The sequence below is a fragment of the Gossypium raimondii genome, chromosome 10, assembly GCF_025698545.1.
Source record: "Gossypium raimondii isolate GPD5lz chromosome 10, ASM2569854v1, whole genome shotgun sequence".
NCBI classification, from domain to species: domain Eukaryota; kingdom Viridiplantae; phylum Streptophyta; class Magnoliopsida; order Malvales; family Malvaceae; genus Gossypium; species Gossypium raimondii.
This window is the reverse complement of record NC_068574.1, coordinates 29,420,624-29,442,836: the sequence shown is the minus strand read 5'-3', so window position 1 is coordinate 29,442,836 and position 22,213 is coordinate 29,420,624.

Genomic DNA, 22,213 nt, shown 5'->3' with positions numbered 1-22,213 from the left:
ATTAGAGAAGTTTAGAAGAATAGAAATTGAAAATGAGTTAACGTATTAGTGTTGTTATTTACTATAATGGTGAGGTCTGTGACACCGAGAAAGACGTTTTTTTTATCGGGGAACACAGCACTACTGGTTTTTAACCAGAACATAGATTTGACAGAATTTCGTAAAAGAATTAGGCGCAAAATCTTCGAAACAATGTCAATGAGAGTTTCATCTATTAAGTATCGATCTTGTGATTCGGTTGATCCCGTGACATATGACATTTTATATCAAATGTGGTCGTAGCTTGGAGGCGATGGTGCAGGCTCATCTCGCTAGTGGATCACCCTATCTTGAGTTATATGTACAATTTTCATTGCCAAATGAAGCATTTACGACTTCAACATCTACTGCTATTCGAAAAGAATACACAATCCCTGTCCGACGCTCCGTCAGTGGGAGGCAGAACAAGGAAGCGTCCATGTTTGGTGGCAGTATGGAATATACAATCCCTGCACGATACTCGATTAGTGGATGGGACATACACCTCAGTGGGTCGATGTTCGATGCTGGAAATATGTATTGGGGAATGACATCAACTTCTAAAGGTTAAAAATTCACATTTGATTGGGGACGTTACGAAACGTCCACAAGAAGGGATGATGTACTCCCTACGATGTCCACCGACGAGAGGACCTCATACATTGTAGATGATGGTAGGTTGGATGATGAGTCCAATATGGATCCACCTCGAGAGCCTGGCCCCGATGGTGCAGAAGTTGCATTATTTTTTGAATTGACGCCTGTTCCAACCAAACTTGAAGACGGTGAAGAGGGTCCAGATGAAGAATAAGAAGATCCGCGATTCACAGCGTATTCGTCTCCTGCCCACATGTATGATGTCGATCTATTGGCAAACGATGCGTTGGAGTTTCCAGATCTACCACATAGAAGGCATGACCATACAAGTTCGTAGTTGGATGAGGTGAATTGGAAGTTGGTAAGGAGTTTTTCAGTAAGGATAGTTTTTTCCGTGCATTGAAACAATATAGCATCATGAACGAGATTAACTACCACGTGGTTAAATCCAAATCTAAGAAGTTCATGGCCAAATGTGTAGTGTAAGACGGTACATGTTCATGAAAAATCATGGCTTCGGTTAGGAAAAAAACAGGGTTGTGAAAGATCAAAAAGTACAAAGGTCCACATACGTGTGTTGTCGGTATAGTATCACTAGGTGTTTAGGGTTTTTGAATAATACTATTATTACTTAATATTGCATTATTTAACGTACTTCGTTGACAGTTGTTTCACAGAATCATCCCAAGATGGATTCAGATATGATAGTTAGCTTAATATTACCGACGGTGAAGGCGGATCCCACTACTTCTGTGTCGGTCTTAATTGTCAATATTCGTAGCCAATTCAGGTACACGCCTTCTTACTACAAGGCCTGGATAGCTAAGCAGAAGGCGTTGAAAAATATGTATAGTGGGTGAGATGCTTCATATAATGAGGTGTGACACTGGTGTAAGGTGCTGGAAAGGTACATCCTAGGTTGCATAAAGAACCTTGAAACAGGCCCTGCGTACTACAACGACTGCTTGCTCTATGGATGCCAAGTGTTCAAGCGTCTGTTCTAGAGCTTTAAGCAATGCCGAGACGCATTTGTGTACTATAAGTCATTGGTACAAATTGACGGTACTTTTATATTTGGTAAATATACCCATCGGCTATTGCTAGCTGTGGCTTAGGATGGTGGTGGGAGAATCCTTCCATTTGCGTTTACAATAACACCGGGGGAGTCAAGTGATGACTAGGATTTCTTTCTTTCTAGGTTGAGGAGGCATGTTTGCTCCCAACCTGATATCTGTGTTATATCAGATCAGGGCACTAGAATACTAGCTACAATTGAGCGAAAGGAAAGCCTATGAGATCGCACAGACCATTGGTATTGTCTAAGACACGTTGCGTCCAACTACTACGAGAAATATTGGTCTACCACTGAACGACGCCAAATGACCAACATGGGTATTTAATCTCCACTAATATAATTTCGTTTGTATATTCAATTTATTTTGAATGGAAGTGTGGTATGTAATTATCGCTATCAACTTATATTGACAGGGTACGAGATCAATAAGGACCGTTTTCATGAGAAGTTGATAATTTTGTGGCCACTTAACGATCAAGGCGTAGACTACCTCTGTAACATACCTTTCGAGCAGTGGATACAAGCATACGACGGTGGCTTACGATATGGTCATATAACTTCAAACTTGGCTGAATGCATAAATTCTATTCTAAAATAAACACGTCATTTACTGATAACCTTTTTTGTGCATGAGACATATTTTCGTTTGGCGGCACTATTTCATAAGCAAGCAACGAGTTATAAAGGCCAAATGTAGGGAGGTCATGTATGGTGCCGGAAGGTATTGCAAGAAAGTAACAAGGCGAATACGCGAGCCAACACTATGCACACAGTGTGTCACGATTGTGACAACCTATGGTTTTGTGTGACGGAGTTTGACAGACCGAATCAAGGTATTACCGGCGGGAAATATCGTGTGCACTTGAGAAATAGGACTTGCGACTGTAGGAGGTTTGACGCACTTCGTTATCCATGCGCTCATGTAATTGCAGCTTGTCAGAATCTTCGTTTAGATCCCATAGCTATGTCGACGAAGTGTACAAAATAGAATACATGTACAACGTGTGGAGACACATATTCCCACCGGTCCCAAATGAATGTAAATGGTCGTCTGTATCACTTACTCCATTGAAGTTGTTACCAGATAGAGAATTGTGTTGCAAACCAAAAGGTCGACCTCGATCGAGTAGAATACATAATAATATGGATATCCGGGAAAGAAAAAAACCAATAGAAGTTGTGCAGATGGTGTAGAAACCCAGGTCATACAATTCGAACATGTCCAAATCGAAATAGTTCATAATTGCTTAAATGAAACTATGTTGCATTATTTCTATTGTCTTATTCAAAAGAACTTCTATTTTATTAAATTGGACAAAATATAAAAATAATTTAATATTAAAATATTCAAAATAACTTTTATTTTATTAAATGAAACAATATAAAAACAGTTTGTACAAATATATTAAAAAAATTAATTCATGTGCCAGTCGGAATCAGTGCCATATGGGGGTGGTCGACGGTTACGTGTTGAATTCCTTCTTGGTTCAGCTTCCAGCAGGGGTAGGGGTGTGCATAACTCAGGTAAAACCGAAAAAATTTAATTAACCGACCGAATTCGGTTAATCAGTCGGTTAACCAAATTTTTCGATCGAAGGTCGGTTAATTTTTTTTATGATTTTTCGGTTAACAGTTAATTCGGTTCGAAACCGGTCGGTTAACTGAATTTTTTCGGTTAACAGAAAAAATTAATAAATAAAATTATCCAATCCAACCAAATTACCCAACCCAATTACCCAATTACCCAACCCAATAAAACTAAAACTAAAGTCTACCCAATTACCCAACTAAAGTCTACCCAATTACCAACCTAATAAAAATAAAACTAAAGTCTAACTCTTAAGTATCAACCCAATTACACTTTTTTTAGGTTTAATGCAAATGGAGATTTTTTGGAGAGAAGAAATGGATATAAATGGAGAATATTAAAGACTTACATTTCAGCTATGTGTTAATTTCAAGAATTATGTAATGTTTTTAATTATGTAGTGATTCAAAGACTTATGTAATATTTTTAATTATGTAGTGATTCAATTCGGGTAATTCGGGTAATTCGAGTAATTCGGTTAATTTTTAACCAAAAATAAAAACCATACAATTTTCGGTTAATTCGATTAACCAACCTAATTAACCGAAAAAATTTCGGTTCGGTTAATTTTTTTTAAAAAGTTTCGGTTCGGTTAATAGTTAAAAATTTTAAAAGGTTGGTTACTTCGGTTATAGCTATTTCGGGTCGGTTAATCAAATGCACACCTCTAAGTAGTGGTTGTGGTTGTTCCGGCGGGGGTTATGGTTGTTCTGGTTGTGGGTGTTGGGAGGATAACCCACCTTGATATAACAAAGAATGCGGAGGTGTTTGCATCACCCACGACGGAGGTGTTTGAATCCCATAAGGCGATGGGGATTAGAAATGAGATGAGTTCCCCGACGGTGCCTTGTGTTATCCCTCCTGCGATAATAGCATATATATTATCAGTTGAGTCGGAGTCATCGGGAAAGGAGATGCACCGGCCATGCATTTTAACATGGCATAGGATTGGGAAAAGAAAATATATAAGGGTTAGGATACATATAAAGGCTAGGATATACACTTGGCATAATCTGAAGGGGCTGTAGCGTGGGTATCGTCGTTTGAGGCATTGGGCCCGGTGATTGTGTGGGCGCTATTGATGGGCCCACCCTATCATCCATTCTTCTTGAATTTAAAGGGTCTCATCGTTCCTTTTCGACACGGATTTGCCGACGTCTCTACTCTTCGAGAGTAAATATGATTTGCCATGGATCCTAAACCATAGCATGTAATCTAGCGCGCACCTAATTCTGGAGCGATGATCGATTCGCGAGTAGGTATATGATCATACCAATTTTCCCACATTTTGATATATTTCGAGAAGAATAGCGGTCAATGCATATCCAGTCGCTGTAAGTCAATTTTGTGCTCTTCATCAAGCACCTCAAGTGTCACGGGAATTGGTTGTTGGAATCTAAATTGTCGCAACACTTTATCCATCTAGTGCTTCTCGACAGTAGCGTAGTTGATCAATGGTGCCTTAACATGCTAGATGTTCAGATTTTGAAAGAATTCATCCGGAATTACTACCCGAATTACCGGATTCTTGTATGGTGTCCATTGAAACTATATAAACGTGATAAAAATATTAGTTATATACATAATACTAAATACTACATACGAAACGACTATGTTATGTATATATATTTCATTTAATACTTACATGCGCTTCCTATTAGAGTATGCCCAAAGATCAATCATGAGATGGTTGTAATAACATACTTGATTTATCATGTTTATTAATATAAGGCGTTACGATTATTATTTCAGTTTCTTTTCTGTGTGTATAAATAAACTGTTTTATAATAATGTCCTAAGAATAATATGATTATTCTTAAAAGATCCTTAGTCAAGTATTATTGTTGGATAGGACAACGATAATGCATTAAGACTAACATGTAGTTGCTGTGGGCTAGCTGAGAAGTAAAATGGGCCAACCAGTGTGGACTGATAGCTTGAGAAACGGCTTACACTTTTAGGTTTCCTTTTGGTTCTCCCATTGGCTTGGGTTGCACCACCTTAGTTTATGGGCTATAACTATTGCATTTGTTTATTGCTTAATTCATGTATGAGATGCTATGGATGTCTAAAGCATGCCAAATTTTAAACATGTTAAAATTTGATAATGATGAACCACATTAATTGATGAGATCAATTAAATGGCTAAATGGACTACAGTAAACCATAATTGGTGAGATGGAATGATCTTAATAAAATCCCTCTATTAAAATATTAAGTCAATATAGCCTTTCAATTTTGCCCTCGTTAAGGCCTCGATCAATACTGTGTAGGTTCTGCTAAAGTGAAGTACTAGTATTTATCTTGGTTAAACGCGAAGAATAAACAAATGATATTTGCTGGTTAAAATTGGTTAATGACATAACTAGGTTATTCTAATAGGATTAGAAACCTAAAGGCAAGTTATTTGGATAAATCATAAGATGATTAGAACAAGAGTTAGATTTGTTCACCAAACTTTAGGAGTTACATATGATGTAATTAGCAAGTGTTGCTTACCTAGATAACCATAATCTTGAGAGTAAAGCCAAAGCTGACTTAAGAGGAGGTGAAATATGGATCCTTAACCCACTTGAAACACTTTTCGAGAAAGTCTTTCCGAAACTAATCTATGAGGGTATTAGTTTTGTAATAAAATAGTGGGAACATCATTTTGATTAAGTCCTTTTAATGATTGATATAAATTTGATAAATTTTCACACGCATAATTTTATTGTTGTAGATATATTATGGCTGCAAACACTAATACACTCCCATTGCGATCGGTCCTTGAGAAGGACAAGTTGAATGGTTTAAATTTTCTTGACTGGTTCCGTAATTTGAGGATTATCCTCAAACAAGAACGGAAATTATATGTCATTGAACAACCAGTTCCTAACGAACCACTCGTTAATACCTCGAGGGTTGATAGAGATGCTTACAAGAAGCATCTCGATGACATGGTAGATGTTGGATGTCTTATGCTTGACACTATGAATCCTGAGCTTCAGAAGCAACATGAGGACATGGTTGCTTATGAAATGATTGAGCATTTGAAAGAACTTTATCAAGGGCAAGCACGGTAAGAGAGATTCGATATCTCTAAAGCCCTATTCCAATGTAAGCTGGCTGAATGAAGCCCAGTAGGACCTCATGTCCTTAAGATGATTGGCTATATTGAAAGCCTGTCTAAGCTTGGGTTTCCATTGAGCCAAGAGTTGGCCACTGATATTATTCTGCAATCGTTGCCGGATAACTACAGCTAGTTTGTCCTCAATTTCAATATGAATGAAATTGATAAGACTCTACCACAGTTGCTCAGTATGTTACGAACTGCTGAAGGCAACATGAAAAAGGTTGGACCCAAGCCTATACTGATGGTCCGTAATAATAAGGGCAAGGGAAAGGCCAAAGTTCAGACAAAGCCCAAGGGCAAAGGTAGGCCCAAGCCTGGAAAAGTAAAGGCTGCATTGAAACCTAAAGGAGGGGTGGCTAAGGAAGGAAACTGTTTTCATTGTGGTGTGACTGGACATTGGAAGCGGAATTTCCCTATCTATCTTGAGGAAGTCAAGAAGGCCAAAATAAGCGGAACGTCTGCTTCAGGTATTTATGTTATTGATATTAATTTATCAACTACTACTTCATGGGTATTAGATACTGGTTGTGGTTCTCACATTTGTACTTCTGTACAAGGACTGCAAAGGAGTAGGACTTTGGCTAGAGGAGATGTGGACCTACGAGTTGGAAATGGAGCAAAAGTTGATGCATTAGCTGTGGGAACATATAATTTATCTTTGCCTAGTGGACTTGGTTTATGTTTATAGGATTGTTATTATGTGCCCAGTTTGACTAAAAACATTATTTCAATTTCTTGTTTAGACAAAATTGGTTTTGAGATAATTATTAAGAATAATTGTTATTCCTTTTTATCTCAATAATGTTTTCTATGGTTTGGCACAATTGATTAATGGCCTCTATATTTTAGATCAAATGAATCTCATCTACAACATAAATACTAAAAGATCAAAAATAAATGACTCAAATCAAACTTTTCTATGGCATTATCGTTTGGGCCACATAAGTGAGGAACGCGTATCCAAGCTCCATAAAGATGGTCTCTTGGATTCATTTGTTTTTGAACAATTTGAAGTATGTGAATCTTGCTTATTGGGAAAAGTGACTAAGTCTCATTTTACTGGTAAAAGTGAACGAGCTAGTGATTTATTGGGCCTAATACATTCTGATGTATGTGAGCCAATAAATATACAGGCTAGAGGTGGATTTCACTACTTCATCACTTTCACTGATGATTTCAGTAGATATGGGTATGTCTATCTCATGCGCCATAAGTCTGAATCCCTTGAAAAGTTCAAGGAATTCAAAAATGAAGTACAAAATCAACTAGGAAAAACTATCAAGACACTGCGATCTGATCGAGGTGAGGAGTATATGAGCTTAGAGTTTGATGATCTTTTGAAGCAATGTGAGATTGTCTCACAACTTACTCCTCCTAGTACTCCTCAATGGAATGAAGTTTCTGAAAGAAGAAATCGAACGTTGTTAGACATGGTTCGATCCATGATGAGTCATGCTGATCTGCCGACTTCCTTTTGGGGACATGCACTTGAGATAGTTGCTTTCACACTAAATCGTGTTCCATCTAAATCAGTTCAAAAGACACCGTATGAGATGTGGACTGGGAAACGTCTTAGTATGTATTTTATGAAAATTTAGGGTTGCGAAGCTTATGTTAAACGTCAGACGTCTACTAAGCTTGAACCCAAATTTGAAAAATGTGTTTTTGTGGGGTATCCAAAAGAAACCAAAGGATATTATTTCTTTAATCCCACTGAGAACAAAATACTTGTTGCTCGGACTGGTGTCTTCCTAGAGAGAGAATTTGTTTCTAGAAAAGGAAGTGGGAAAAAGATTGAACTTGATGAAGTTCGAGAATCGTAAAATACCACTGAACCAGAGATAGAACAACAGCAAGTTCCACAAGGGATTGAGGAACAAGTAATTGCTGTAGAAACACAACCACCGCGTAGATCTTTAAGAGAATGCCAAGCATATGAGAGATATGGATTTCTCGTTATAACGCATGGTGACGTAATACTGATAGATCAAGATGAGCCTAGGACTTATCAAGAAGCGGTGATGAGCCCAGACTCTGAGAAATGGCTTGAAGCCATGAGATCTGATATGGATTCCATGTATGAAAACCAAGTATGGACTTTGTTTGACCCATCCGAAGGGGTTAAGCCCATAGGGTGCAAGTGGGTTTTCAAAAAGAAAACCGACATGGATGGTAATGTACAAACATACAAGGGGTGATTAGTCGCTAAAGGTTTTTGCCAGGTTCATGGTGTTGACTATGATGAAACCTTTTCTCCTGTAGCTATGTTTAAATCCATCAAGATCTTGCTCACTATAGCTGCATTTCATGACTATGAAATCTGGCAGATGGATGTCAAAATAGCTTTCCTTAATGGGAAACTTGAAGAGGATGTGTACATGACACAACCTGAGGGTTTTGTCAATCTAAAGGATGCTGGAAAGGTATATAATCTACAAAGATCCATTTATGGATTAAAGCAAGCTTCTCGAAGTTGGAATCTTCGTTTTAATTATGCAATCAAAGAGTTTGGTTTTATCAAAAATGAAGATGAGCCATGTGTTTACAAGAAAGTTAGTGAGAGCACGATAACATTCTTGGTACTGTATGTGGGTGACATACTTATCATAGGAAATAACATACCTACCTTGCAGTCTATTAAGACTTGGTTAGGAAGTTATTTTTCTATGAAGGACTTGGGCTAAGCCACTTACATCTTAGGAGTAAAGATCTATAGAGATAGATCAAGACGACTACTAGTTCTAAGCCAAAGTACATACATAGACAAAATACTGAAAAGGTTCAGTATGGAAGAATCTAAGAGATGATTCCTACCTATGAGACATGGTATTTCACTCTCGAAGGAAATGTGTCCTTCAACTCCACAAGAAAGAGAACGCATGAGTAAAATTCCTTCCGCTATTGGATCTATCATGTATGCCATGTTATGTACCCGTCCAAATGTCTCATATGCCTTAAGCATGACGAGCAGATACCTAGTAGATCCTGGTGAAGGTCACTGGACCACAGTCAAGAATATTCTTAAGTACTTAAGAAGAACTAAGGATACTTTCCTAATATATGGAGGTGAGGAAGAGTTAAGTGTAAAAGGTTACACTGATGCCAGCTTCCAAACTGATAAGGACGATTCTCGATCACAATCAGGTTTTGTGTTTTGCCTTAATGGTGGTGCTGTGAGTGGAAGAGTTCAAAGCAAAGTACGATGAGTGATTCTACAACAGGGCCGAGTATATTACTGACCGGTGAGACAACAAAAAAAAGCGGTTTGGATCAAAAATTTCATTACTGAAATAGGGGTTGTGCCTAGCATATCAGATGCTATAGAACTCTGATGTGATAACAATGGAGCCATTGCACAAGCTAAAGAACCTGGATCTCACCAGCGATCCAAACATATACTTAGGCACTACCATCTTATTCGAGAGATTATCGATCGAGGGGATGTAGAGATATGCAGAGTACCTACAGATGATAACATTGCTGATCCCTTGACCAAGCCTCTGACACAGCAGAAGCATGATCGTTATACTAAGTCACTTGGTATTAGATATATAAGTGATTAGTCTTAGTGTTAGTGGGAGATTGTTAGAGTATGCCCAAAGATCAATCATGAGATAGTTATAATAACATACTTGATTTATCATGTTTATTAATATAAAATGTTACAATTATTATTTCAGTTTCTTTTCTGTGTGTATAAATAAACTGTTTTATAATAATGTCCTAAGAATAATATGATTATTCTTAAAAGATCCTTAGTCAAGTATTATTGTTGGATAGGACAATGATAATGCATTAAGACTAACATGTAGTTGATTGATGATAAAGAGTTGTCATTAATATGGAATGTCAGAATCGATGCATGAATATGTGTGTTAGAGAACAACATATTGGACTGACCCATTATGAGTATGGTTCTTGGATTATTATATAATTGTCACGACATTACTCATAGTGATTAATATGTATATGATCCTCAGACTTGAGATCATCATAATCCCAACATCGTGAGTAGTATATTTTGATACAGTCAAACGTACACCGTAACTCTATAAAGGCTGATGTTGGATATACCACAATCGATGTAAAGGGATATGGTTGGTCGATATAGAATAAGTCCCTCCTACATAATGGGAGTAATATCTTAGGCCACTTGATTAAGTGAGAGTAGAAATGCATGTACATGCTCAAATAAGTTGATATGAGATGTCATACTTATTTGTATACCGTAGTCTGCTTAAGATATCAAGGAACATGGAATGGACTATGCAAGTGTGACTATTCCATGACTTGTGTCCAATCCAGAGATAAAGGACTTAAGGATTATTGCATAAAAGGTTAATCATAAAAAGGTTATGTCGAATCATGATCTCTTGTGACTTAGGTAGCAATGATGCATTGCTAGATGCCACTCATTGTTTGTAACATTGGAATCGTTCTAGTATTACTGCTAATGTTACAGGAACCTACAGGGTCACACCCTATAGTTGAAATGAACGGAATAAACCATAGTTGGTATTGTTTTTGGGGGTCACTTGAATTAAATTAATTATAGAACTAATTTAATTCGGTAATCAAATTTCCAACACATTATGTACAAGGTTGTTGTACGCACAATGAGGACATGAATTTGGTTAGCATATGAATTCAAATAAATATATGGTTTACCGAAATTATATTATAATTAATGTAATTACAACTTTCGGTTTAAAATATTATTATATTTATTTAATTCCTAAAAACCCTAAAATAAAAAGATATATAAGAATCTCATTTTTCTTTGTTTTGTGTCTAGTAGCCGTCAAAGAAAAATCACTCTCAAAACTATTTTGGGGATTTCTGATTTCTTCCATTCGTAATCAACTGGGTGGATTACGTAGAGGTCGGGGTCTCGATAGATTGCGGCTTGGTTCGACTGTAGATCTGACTACACGCTGTTGAGACGTTGCTGTCTACTTAGAATAAACATTCAGTTAATTTCGTAACCTTTATCACCCCGATTCATTCCTCACACATGGATCCTTGGTTAGGATCGTCGGATTTTTATTTTTTCACTGCGCCATAGGGGTGCTGGCGATCCAACACTTCTGACCGTTGGTCTATTAGAAGTTGTATATCTTCAAAAGCGGTAGGTATTCCAACATAACTCGCCGAATTGTTCCACCTAATTAAATAAATTTTTAGTATAAAATTATATTTTAAATCTATATAATAATTGTAAAATCTAATATAAATTTTACCTTGTTATGAGTGAGAATATATATAGGTAGTTCACTCGAGAACATAAAAATGGAAAGCGAAACTGAGCCCATGATTTCAGTAGTGATAGACAATCTCTGATTTTGGCTTTATTTGGTTTCGTCGCCCCACACATCTCCTGGTACAATGTTGCTAACACGGCAGACCCCAACTAAGTTCGTCAGCTGCTCTAAAATCAACGAGTTTCAATAGCCACCTAAGATGTACGAGGTTTCATGACAAGTTTGACATCAGATAACCTCCAATGATCTCAAAGATGTATGCTCGAGCATATCGTATTCTTTCTACTTCAGTCGAATCATCCCTCAACTCCGAGAATGTGTCTCTTAACCAGCCCATCTCAATTCGACCTCCGTAGATATTATCCAGAATCGCACCCAAAAGATCGTAGCATATGACTCCCCAATCAACAGATTAAACGGACCCAGTGAGTACAGACCCATCGATCGACAATCTCAATTGTAATTGCACGTCTTCCAAAGCGATGGTACACTCCCCGCATAGAAGATGGAATGTGTGCGTCTTGGGTCTCCACCTTTCTATGAACGCGCTAATAAGTTTCGGGTCCAACTTGCACCCCGGCCTATATTGGCCACGTGCCAAAAACCCGCTTCCCTCAAGTAATTTCCTATCAACGGTGATGGAGGACTAAACATATTACGAATATAACATTATAACACCCGATCTACTGACTGTTATAAAAAATTATACAATAAAAATTAATTAAAATTACATAAATGAAAAAAATTAAATAATATTCAAAAATTGAAATTAACCTTTACAATTTTCATTTGTTCGACAGAAATAAATTTATGATCGAGACAAATTAATTCCCTAGCCATTGCTAACACGATCAAATATCTTAAAAATTATAAAAAAAAGTACTAATTTAGAAAAAAAATAAAGGAAATAGTTAATTAAAGAGAGCTTTGAGAAATTTAGGGAGAAATTTGAGAGTTTTTTTAAGAATTTTGGAAGAAATGTTTGTGTGAAAAAATAGTGGGGGGTTTATAGTTTTTTTTTTGATCGTTGGATCCCCAACGGTCAAAATTTTAAATGATCATTGGGGGTCAAAAACATGGGCTAAAAAACGTATCCTTAAGGTAGCGCTTTTGCCATGTTAGCAAAGCGCGTCCACGTCAACACATTTTTTGCTGACATGGAAAAAGTGCCCCCTCAAGGACGCGCTTTTCTGAAATTTTCTCTTAAAACGCTCTTACGTGAACGTATTTTTATATTTTTGTCCCATTTTGATAAATAATAAATAAAGTGGCACATTTCTATAAATAAAGTAGGAAATGGGCCTTTCTTAGTAAAATAGTCAAATTATAGTACATAAAATTTTTAAAAAAATATAAAAAGAAATAAATATATATTTTTTAAAATATGATAATAAATTTGGATTTTATATTAATACTTATATGAATATAAAATAAAATAAAAATTCCTCCACTTCCGTTCCTCTCTAGGGGTGTGCATAATTCGGGTAAAACCGAAAAAATTCGGTTAATCGACCGAAATCAGTTAATCGGTCGGTTAACTGAATTTTTTCGATCGATGGTCGGTTAATTTTTTGTGATTTTTCGGTTAACGGTTAATTCAGTTTGAAACCGGTCGGTTAACCGAATTTTTTCGGTTAACCGAAAAAATTAATAAATAAAATTATCCAACCCAACCCAATTACCATCCCAACCCAATTACCCAACCCAATAAAACTAAAACTAAAGTCTACCCAATTACTAACCCAATAAAAATAAAACTAAAGTCTAACTCTTAAGTATCTACCCAATTACACATTTTTTTTTTAGGTTTAATGCTAATGGAGTTTTTTGGAGAGAAGAAATTAATATAAATGGAGAATATTAAAGATTTACATTTCAGCTATGTGTTAATTTCAAGAATTATGTAATGTTTTTAATTATGTAGTGATTCAAAGACTTATATAATATTTTTAATTATGTAGTGATTCAATTCGAGTAATTCGGGTAATTCGGTTAATTTGGTTAATTCAGTTAATTCGGTTAATTTTTAACCAAAAATAAAAACCATACAATTTTCGGTTAACCGACCTAATTAACTGAAAAAATTTCGGTTCGATTAATTTTTTTTGAAAAATTTTGGTTCGATTAACGGTTAAAAATTTTGAAAGGTCGGTTAATTCGGTTATAGCTATTTCGAGTCGTTTAACCGAATGCGCACCCTTATTCCTCTCCCTCTTCCACAGAGCCTACTCTCCCCTCCCCTCATCCCACCACCGTATCGGGTCAGTGGATCGAGTTTTCATTAAATGTGAAGGAGATGAAGTGATGATGGAAGAGTTTCAGCCGCAGATGATTCAAGACTCACCGCCCAAAGATGTGAAGAAATTTATTTATTGGCACCTGATGAGCCAAGAGGTACTTAGATCGAGGAGTTAAGTAACTCTGTATAGACGTTTTAGAGGTGTAAGGTTATTTGACTACCAATTTTTTCCCCTTTAGGTGCTGAAGCAAAGAATATTTCACATCCAAATTCTGTTTTGTCTTCTAGCAATTCAACTGAAAGAGACGGGTAAAAGGCACATTTCTCGGTGTTGTCATTGACTATGAGAACTGATGAAATTTTGACACAAATAATTACCATCATTGAGGGCTTTGAGCGTCTACATGTACTTGCTTATTTGACAACGGTACTTGACCAGCTGTTCTCATATTTCCTTGTAGGTTGATCTTCGCATCCGAAGATGAAGAAAATAAAGACATAAAATTGTTTACTCGACGGATGGTGGTGAAGGTCACAGGCCAATTTATCAATAAAAGTTTATTTTTTTAAATTTATCGAAATAGGCTCGGTATTTTATTATTTATCGGAATGGGTCATTTTTCGGTAAATCACGTCCCACGTCGGTAGCGATGTCGGGGCGTGCGAAATCAGCATGACCACATCGGTGCACTTTCTTGGCGTGGCAACAAATCGTGTCCACTAGGGCGATTTGTTGCCACGTCGACAAAATCTTACTGATGTATGGCCGCATTTTATAAAAAATTAAACTTTTGTTGGTAAATTGGTCAGTACAAATTACAAAAATAATAGCAAAAATAACAACAAAAACAGCAAAAAAATAACAGCACCAAAACACTAGGAACAACAAGATAATTTTTATTAAAAAATAATTAATTTATTTGGGTCGGGCCCTAGCCAAAAACTTTACCCGAGGCTCGATCTATTTAGAAAACGGGCCTCATTTTTTATTCAAACACATTTTTCGAATTTATATTTTTATTCAATTCCTACTATTTTTTGGGCGGACCTTCGACCCAAGCTAGACAACCCGAGCCATGATCAGGAATCGGAAGTTCGTTCAATTTGTACTTTCTTGTTGATCTTTTTACCTATTGTTTGAATGCTTTTCTTTTTCTTTATTTTTTCTTTTCCTTAAAAAGAATTCATTTTTGCTATTAACCATCACCAATAGAAAATTTTTATCTTCCGTTTTTAATCATTAATGTCATTATAATTAAAATTTATTTCATTATTTTTATTAATTGCTAATTTTGTAATTCTTATTTTTAAATCACTATGAATAATTGTGAAAGAACTTTTTGACCCTTTAAAATTTTGACTCTAATTTTTTTAAATTTCTCTCAATTTATTTTTTAAATTTATCGTTAATATGCTTTAGTTTTGGGTTTTTTTACAAAATTATTATAAAAAAAATAAAAAATAACCAAAATATTATAACTTTTTTTTGTTTACCAAAATATTATAAAATTTTTTATTTACCAAAATATACCAAAAAAACAAAAAACAGAAAAAAAAACCTAACATAGCCTGATCAGGCCAATCACATTGGCGGCACCAAAGGTGCCAATGTGATTGGCGGCACCAATGGTGCCAAAGGACTAAAATGTTAGTTAAGGGTAGTTTCAAGGACCTGACATGCAAATTTACCATTTTAAATTTTGAAAGTGAATTGATGCTGCTGTGCGTGTGGGGCGCACTAAAATTGAAATGTGGCTAATTGCCTTCTAAGCCCTCCTTATTTATTATTTTCTTTTTATTCCCCTTCAACTCACTTTTTTATTTAATAAACAAGCCCTCAACTTATTTTTGTAGTTAAATAAGCTCTTAATCTATGATTTTTACTCATAAAAGCCCTTTATTTTATTATTAAAGTAAATATATTTTACCTAAAATAAAGCTATTTAAAAAAGTATAAACTAATTCACATTTTATGTATTATTTTGATAATTTGATGAGAATAGCTTATTTAAAAATTTACTAAATAGAGTTATTAAGAGTATATAATATAATTATAATTTATTTTTCTATTTGGGTTACATTTATGGGTGATCAGTTTTATTATTACTTCGGTTTTTCAATAAGGCATGTCTGTATTTCTATTAATTTTTAATTAAATCTAATATTAGTTAAGTGATAATTAAGATACTTAGAATTCTAATTAAGTAATAACTCTATTTTAATTTAATAAACTATTCTCATTTAATAACTCTATTTTAATTTAATAAACTATTCTCATTTAATAACTCTATTTTCATTTAAAATATAAAATTCTTGAAATATAAAATTTGTTGCTTCATAATATCTTAAGAGACTATTTTAATTAAAATAGTCTAACATGTTTATGTTATAAGTCTATTAAGAATATATTAAATTTATAAATAGATAAAATAGTTTATATTTCCATTATTTAGTCTAACATGTTTATGTTATAAGTCTATTAATAATATATTAAATTTATAAATAGATAAAATAGTTTATGTTTCCGTTATTTTTTCCTTTTGATTTAATATTAGTTAAGGGAATATATTAAATTCAGAGGATTAAAATTAAAATAGTTTAATTTAATTTTTTAAATTAAAATAGAGTTATTAAATGAGAATAGTTTATTACATTAAAATAGAGTTATTAAATTAAACTATTTTAATTTTATAAATTTAATATATTCCTTAACTAATATTAAATCAAAAGAAAAAATAATGGAAACATAAACTATTTTATCTATAAACATAAACTATTAAACTTAATAAATTAAAATAGAGTTATTAAATAAAAAAGTGAGTTGAAGGGGAATAAAAAGAAAATAATAAATAAGGAGGGCTTAGAAGGCAATTAGCCATATTTTAATTTTAGTGCGCACAGCAGCAGCAATTAACTTTCAAAATTCAAAATGGTAAATTTCATGTCAGGTCCTTGAAACTACCCTTAACTAACATTTTAGTCCTTTGGCACCATTGGTGCCGCGAAACACATTGGCACCATTGGTGTCGCCAATCACATTGGCACCTTTGGTGCCGCCAATGTGATTGGCCTGATCAGGCTGTGTCAGGTTTTTTTTTTCTGTTTTTTATTTTTTTTTGGTATATTTTGGTAAATAAAAAAAATTATAATATTTTGGTAAATAAAAAAAAGTTATAATATTTTGGTTTTTTTTATAATAATTTTGTAAAAAACCCTTTAGTTTTCCTTTCCACCTTCTTTCAAAATATCTTATTTAATTATTTGCAATGCTTCCTCTCAACACCAAAATTGAGAGGAAATTTAGAGGAAATTGAGAGGAAATTTGAGAGAGGATTAGTTTGTGGGTATTAGGGGAAATCGCGGCCACGTCAGCACGCTTTGCTGACGTGGCTGCGATTTCCTGGCACGTCCCCTGACATCGCTCTGACGTGGACGCGATTTACCGGAAAAGGCCATTCCGGTAAATAATAAAATACCGGGACCATTTCGGTAATTTTAAAAAAATAGGATTTTTTTGGTAAATTGCCCGAAGGTCACATACTTTCAAAGGCAAACGAAAGGCGGTGAAGGTCACAGAGGGAGAGGGAGGGACGGGGTGAGGGGAGGGGAGGGGAGGGGAGGGGAGGGGGAGAGAGGGATCGGGTGGAGAGGTTTTTATTTTATTTTATTTTATTTTATATTAATATGAATATTAATATAAAATTTAAATTTGTTATTATATTTTATGAAAAAATATTTATTTTTATATATTTTAAAATTTTATATATTATTATTTCTTGTCAACAATATTTTTTTTATTTTATATATTTAAAAAATTATTATATTTTTGAAAATATTTATGTATTTTTAATTTTTGAACTTTTTAAAATTAGAATCAAATTGAAATCATATATAAATTTTGAGAGTTAATTTTTTAAAATTATTGCTAAATTGATATAATATGTAAAAGTTAAGAACCAAATTTATTATTATCTTGACTTTTTAATTGTCACGTCGGTTTATTGTTTTTGATTTAACGGGAGCGATTAAAATGATCAAATTATATGACATGAGTTTTTAAATTGTAATTTTTTATTTTGAGTGCTTAATATGAAAATTATTTATATATGTGTTGTTTACCCTAATAAAAATATATTAATTATTTTGATAATTAAAATATCAAACCATAACTAAATTCAAAACGAAATAGTGATGAAATTTCTTTTCTTTTAAAAAATTAACTACAATTTGAATGAAAATAACTGAATGTTAATTATTTATTTTATAATGGTAGGTATTCTTTTATATTATTGAAAGGATGAATCCAGAAATTGGTACTTAACTTATCTCAAGTTAGATATTAATTTTTTTGTCACAATTGATACTTAAATTATTATTTTCTCAAATTAGTACCTTTGTTAGTCAAATTGTTATATCTATTTTAAAACAAGTTTAATCCATAAATTGACACTTAAACTATGTCTTCTTCTTTTTCCATTTTGGGACTTCAATATTTTTTTTGTTGCAAGTGGTATCAAATTACTATTTTTGTCAAATTTGTACTAAATTGTTAAATTTATTTTTTTTAAAAAGATAACCAAATAAAAAATGACATGTCATAACATTGCCTACATAAGGGTACGAGGGCCAAGTAAGCAAAGCTAGATATGGAGGGCCTAAATTAATGTAGAGTCGTCATTAACCAATTAGGACTAGGTTGGTTAGCCACCTATTGTCTAAAAGTTTAGAATTAATACTACGAAAAATCCTAAAAGCCTAGACTCGATCTCATCACCAAATTTCGAGTTCAAGAGTACGGTTACGTGTGAGGAAGGTTATAGCACCCCCACAATGCCTCTACGGGGATAGTCCTACGAGGTCTTACGAGCTAGGTTTTTTTTTTTATTTAAGCATATTAATGTTTTAATCTAGGCTAAAATCTTATGGAGATCTTAAATAAAAACTCTAAAGAAAATGTCTTCGGTTTACTTGTAACTCGATTAATGTGTATTCGCCAAACTTATCTAATTTGAAACTTAAATTAGAGTTTTTTACTTTAACGGAACCCTAAAGGATACCTAAATAATTTACCTTCAATTCTTAAAATTAATTTTATCTTAGAATTCTAAAAAAAACCTAGAAATTACCAATGAATTAAGAGAAATATTAAAATTCATCTACAACTTATTCGATATATTATTATTTTTAAATATTTAATTAATAACGTTGAACCTATCAAGATCTTACGAAAGTATCCTATGCCGAGTTTGTGATTTATCTTACTTTAAAATTCTTGATCTAAGGTTTAAATTGTCAAAATCCTAAAATAATATATCTTAAATAACATTTATTAGCATTCTTAAAAGGTTTCTAAAATAAAATACTTAGAAAGACCTACTCATGATTTATAATTCACCTAAAAAATCTTTAGTTTTAATCTTGAATAAAGTCCTAAAGAATATTTACATATTAATTTAATATTCTAATCCTATACGATATTTAAAATTAGTTTAAAACCTAAAAAAATATTACATATTATTTATAAATTTTTAGGGTAAATGGTAGATAAGATCTTAAAGACTAACCTAAATCAATGTAAAAACCTTATGGTTTCATTAAAATGTAAAAACCTTATAGTTTCGTTAAAATATAACACCTACTTAACTAATTTCATGTCAACAATTATAGGATAGAAAAATGACCTAAGGTTCCCTCTTTTAAAACGGATAGTAATAAAATAGGAAAATTAATTAAATTGGCTAAAATGAATGAAAAGTTAAAACTCTTTCAAAATGACAATAATAAAAAAGAAAACTTAAATAAATGAAATAAATAAGACATTGACATGATGATGATAATAATAACAACAATACACCTTATTCATAATACAATAAAAGAATCAAAGTGACATAAATAAATAATATTAAAATGTATGTAAGGGAATGTTTAAAAAAACATAAATATAAATGGACATGAAAATAAATAAAGACAAAATAAGAATAAATAAAAATTATACAAGTGTGAATAAATATAAAACATTAAAATAAAGTGCATAATTGACATTAAATATATAAGGTATAAATGCAAATGAAAGGGAAGATACAAGTGTAAATAATTTATTAAAGATGAAAACAAAATGACATAGCTTGATTTTGGGACTAAAAGATAAAAAATGTGGAAGATAGAGGATTGATGTAGCAATTAATCTGCTTTTAATTTTGAAATTTTGGATTAAATTGAATGTTTGAATAAACAAAAGGGTTACAGGTGTAAATAAGCCAGAGAGTGAGGGCGGTGCTGCAAAAAATTGGGTATTTTTTGTAAATTTAAAAAGTAAGGGGGTGAATAAATTACCCATTTTTGGCACTTATAAATGAAAAAAAAAGCTATTCATTCTTTTATTTTAACCTCATTTAAAAAAAAAAAGAATCTCTTCCTCTTCCTCTTTCTCTTCCTCTTTCTATGTTGGCAATGGCTCCACCACCGGAGAGCCGAGAGCCCAACGGCTCTCCGGCCTCCGGTGGTGGAGCCGTCGAGTACAGTGGCTGAATTTTTTTTTTTTTGCAAAATAAAAGTTTTCTTTAAAAAAATCACAACTTTTCTTAAAAATCAAAACTTTATTTCAAAATAGTTGAAAAAGATCAAAACTTTGTTTTAAAAAATCTACACATTTTCTTTAAAATGACTAAAAATAGATTTTATTTTAAAAATCTAAACTCTCTTTTAAAAAAATACTATTTTTCTTAAAGATCAAAGTTTTTATTTTGAAATAGTTGAAAAAAATTAAAACTTTGTTTTAAAAATTTAAACTTTCCTTTAAAATGACTAAAGAAAACATATTTTTATTTTAAAATCTAAACTTTCTCTTTTTAAAAAAAATAAAAAATAAAAACTTTTCTCAAGATCAAGCATTTTTCTTTTTAAAGAAACTTTTATTTTAGAAAGGGAAAAGAAAAAAAAAAGGATATTTGAGGGCTCCTAGGGCCAGAGGACCGACAGCCCGGTGATGCCCCCTTCATCGGAGCCCAAAACCCGGTCCCTCTTGACATGTCTATGGTAAAAAAAATATAGGCGAAAAGAAAAAAAAAAGAAAATGCTTCTTGTTTTTTTTTTTTACCTTTTTTTTAAGAACAAAAATATGAAAAGCCTCCTTTTTTTTCTCATTTCATTTCATGTATATATATTGTTTTTTAATCTTGTATATTTGTAAAAAAATGATAATAATGGTATTTAATAATAATAATAGTAGTAATGATAATAATAATTTAGGCCATTGGCAGGCCTAAAAAGGAAAGAAGAAGAAAATAATAATAATAATAATAATAATAATAAATGTCTCAAATTGACCAAAATCGGGTAGGATTCGAACAACCCAAGAGAGAACAAAAATTTAAATGGGCTTCCAATTGAGCTCAAACAAAATGGGTGTCTACATGACATGTGGCAAAAATATTATCAAATTTTTTATATTTTTTTATTTCTTCAAAACTAGACCGATGTTCGAACCAATCAAGCTACTAGTTCCTGGTTTGATCAGTTTGTTTTGTTCGATCAAATAAATTATATAAAAATTCATAAAAATCAAATATTTAAACAATAGAGAACTGATTTTCTTTGTACTAATTTTTTAGCTTGGTTCAACCAGTCTATATTGGTTAGCTGGTCAATTAGTTCAACCTTTACCTCCGAACTAGTACCCCAATCAATTATTGGTCAAGCCTGTTTGATTGACTAGTTTAGTTTTGTAAACACCGATTTTGATAGTCAAAATAACTTTTTCAATCCTGTAAGGTAGGTAGTTGGCATCTTGACTTCAAGAAGGCAAATTTTGAGCATTGTTGGTATTGTCAGACATTATAAATGAAGAAAACAAAATAAAGAGAGAAATAATGTAAAAGAAAAAAAAATAAAAGAATTAAATATATATATATATATTAAGGTTACATGTTGTGGCGTTTAATATTGGTTGGATTTGTTTTTAATGAATATAACATTTTGGTGTAAAATGAGTAACAAAAGAATAGTTTAGGAACAATTTATGACAAGAAAAAGTTTAGGTACTAAGTCATGAGGTAAGCCCTTTTTAAAATCAATTTAACGGTTTGACTAACAATTGGACTAATAGAGGTACCAATTCGAGAAAATAAAAATAGTTTAGATATAACTTATGACAAAAAAAAAGTTTAAGTATCAAAATAAATATATTTTATATAGCTTAGATACCAATTTGGATAATAAGCCTTATTGAGTACCAATAAAAATGTAATTTAAATAAATAATTTAAATAACAGCAAGAGTGTTTTCGAAAAAGCAAAAGTTATAGCGAGTATAATTTAACATG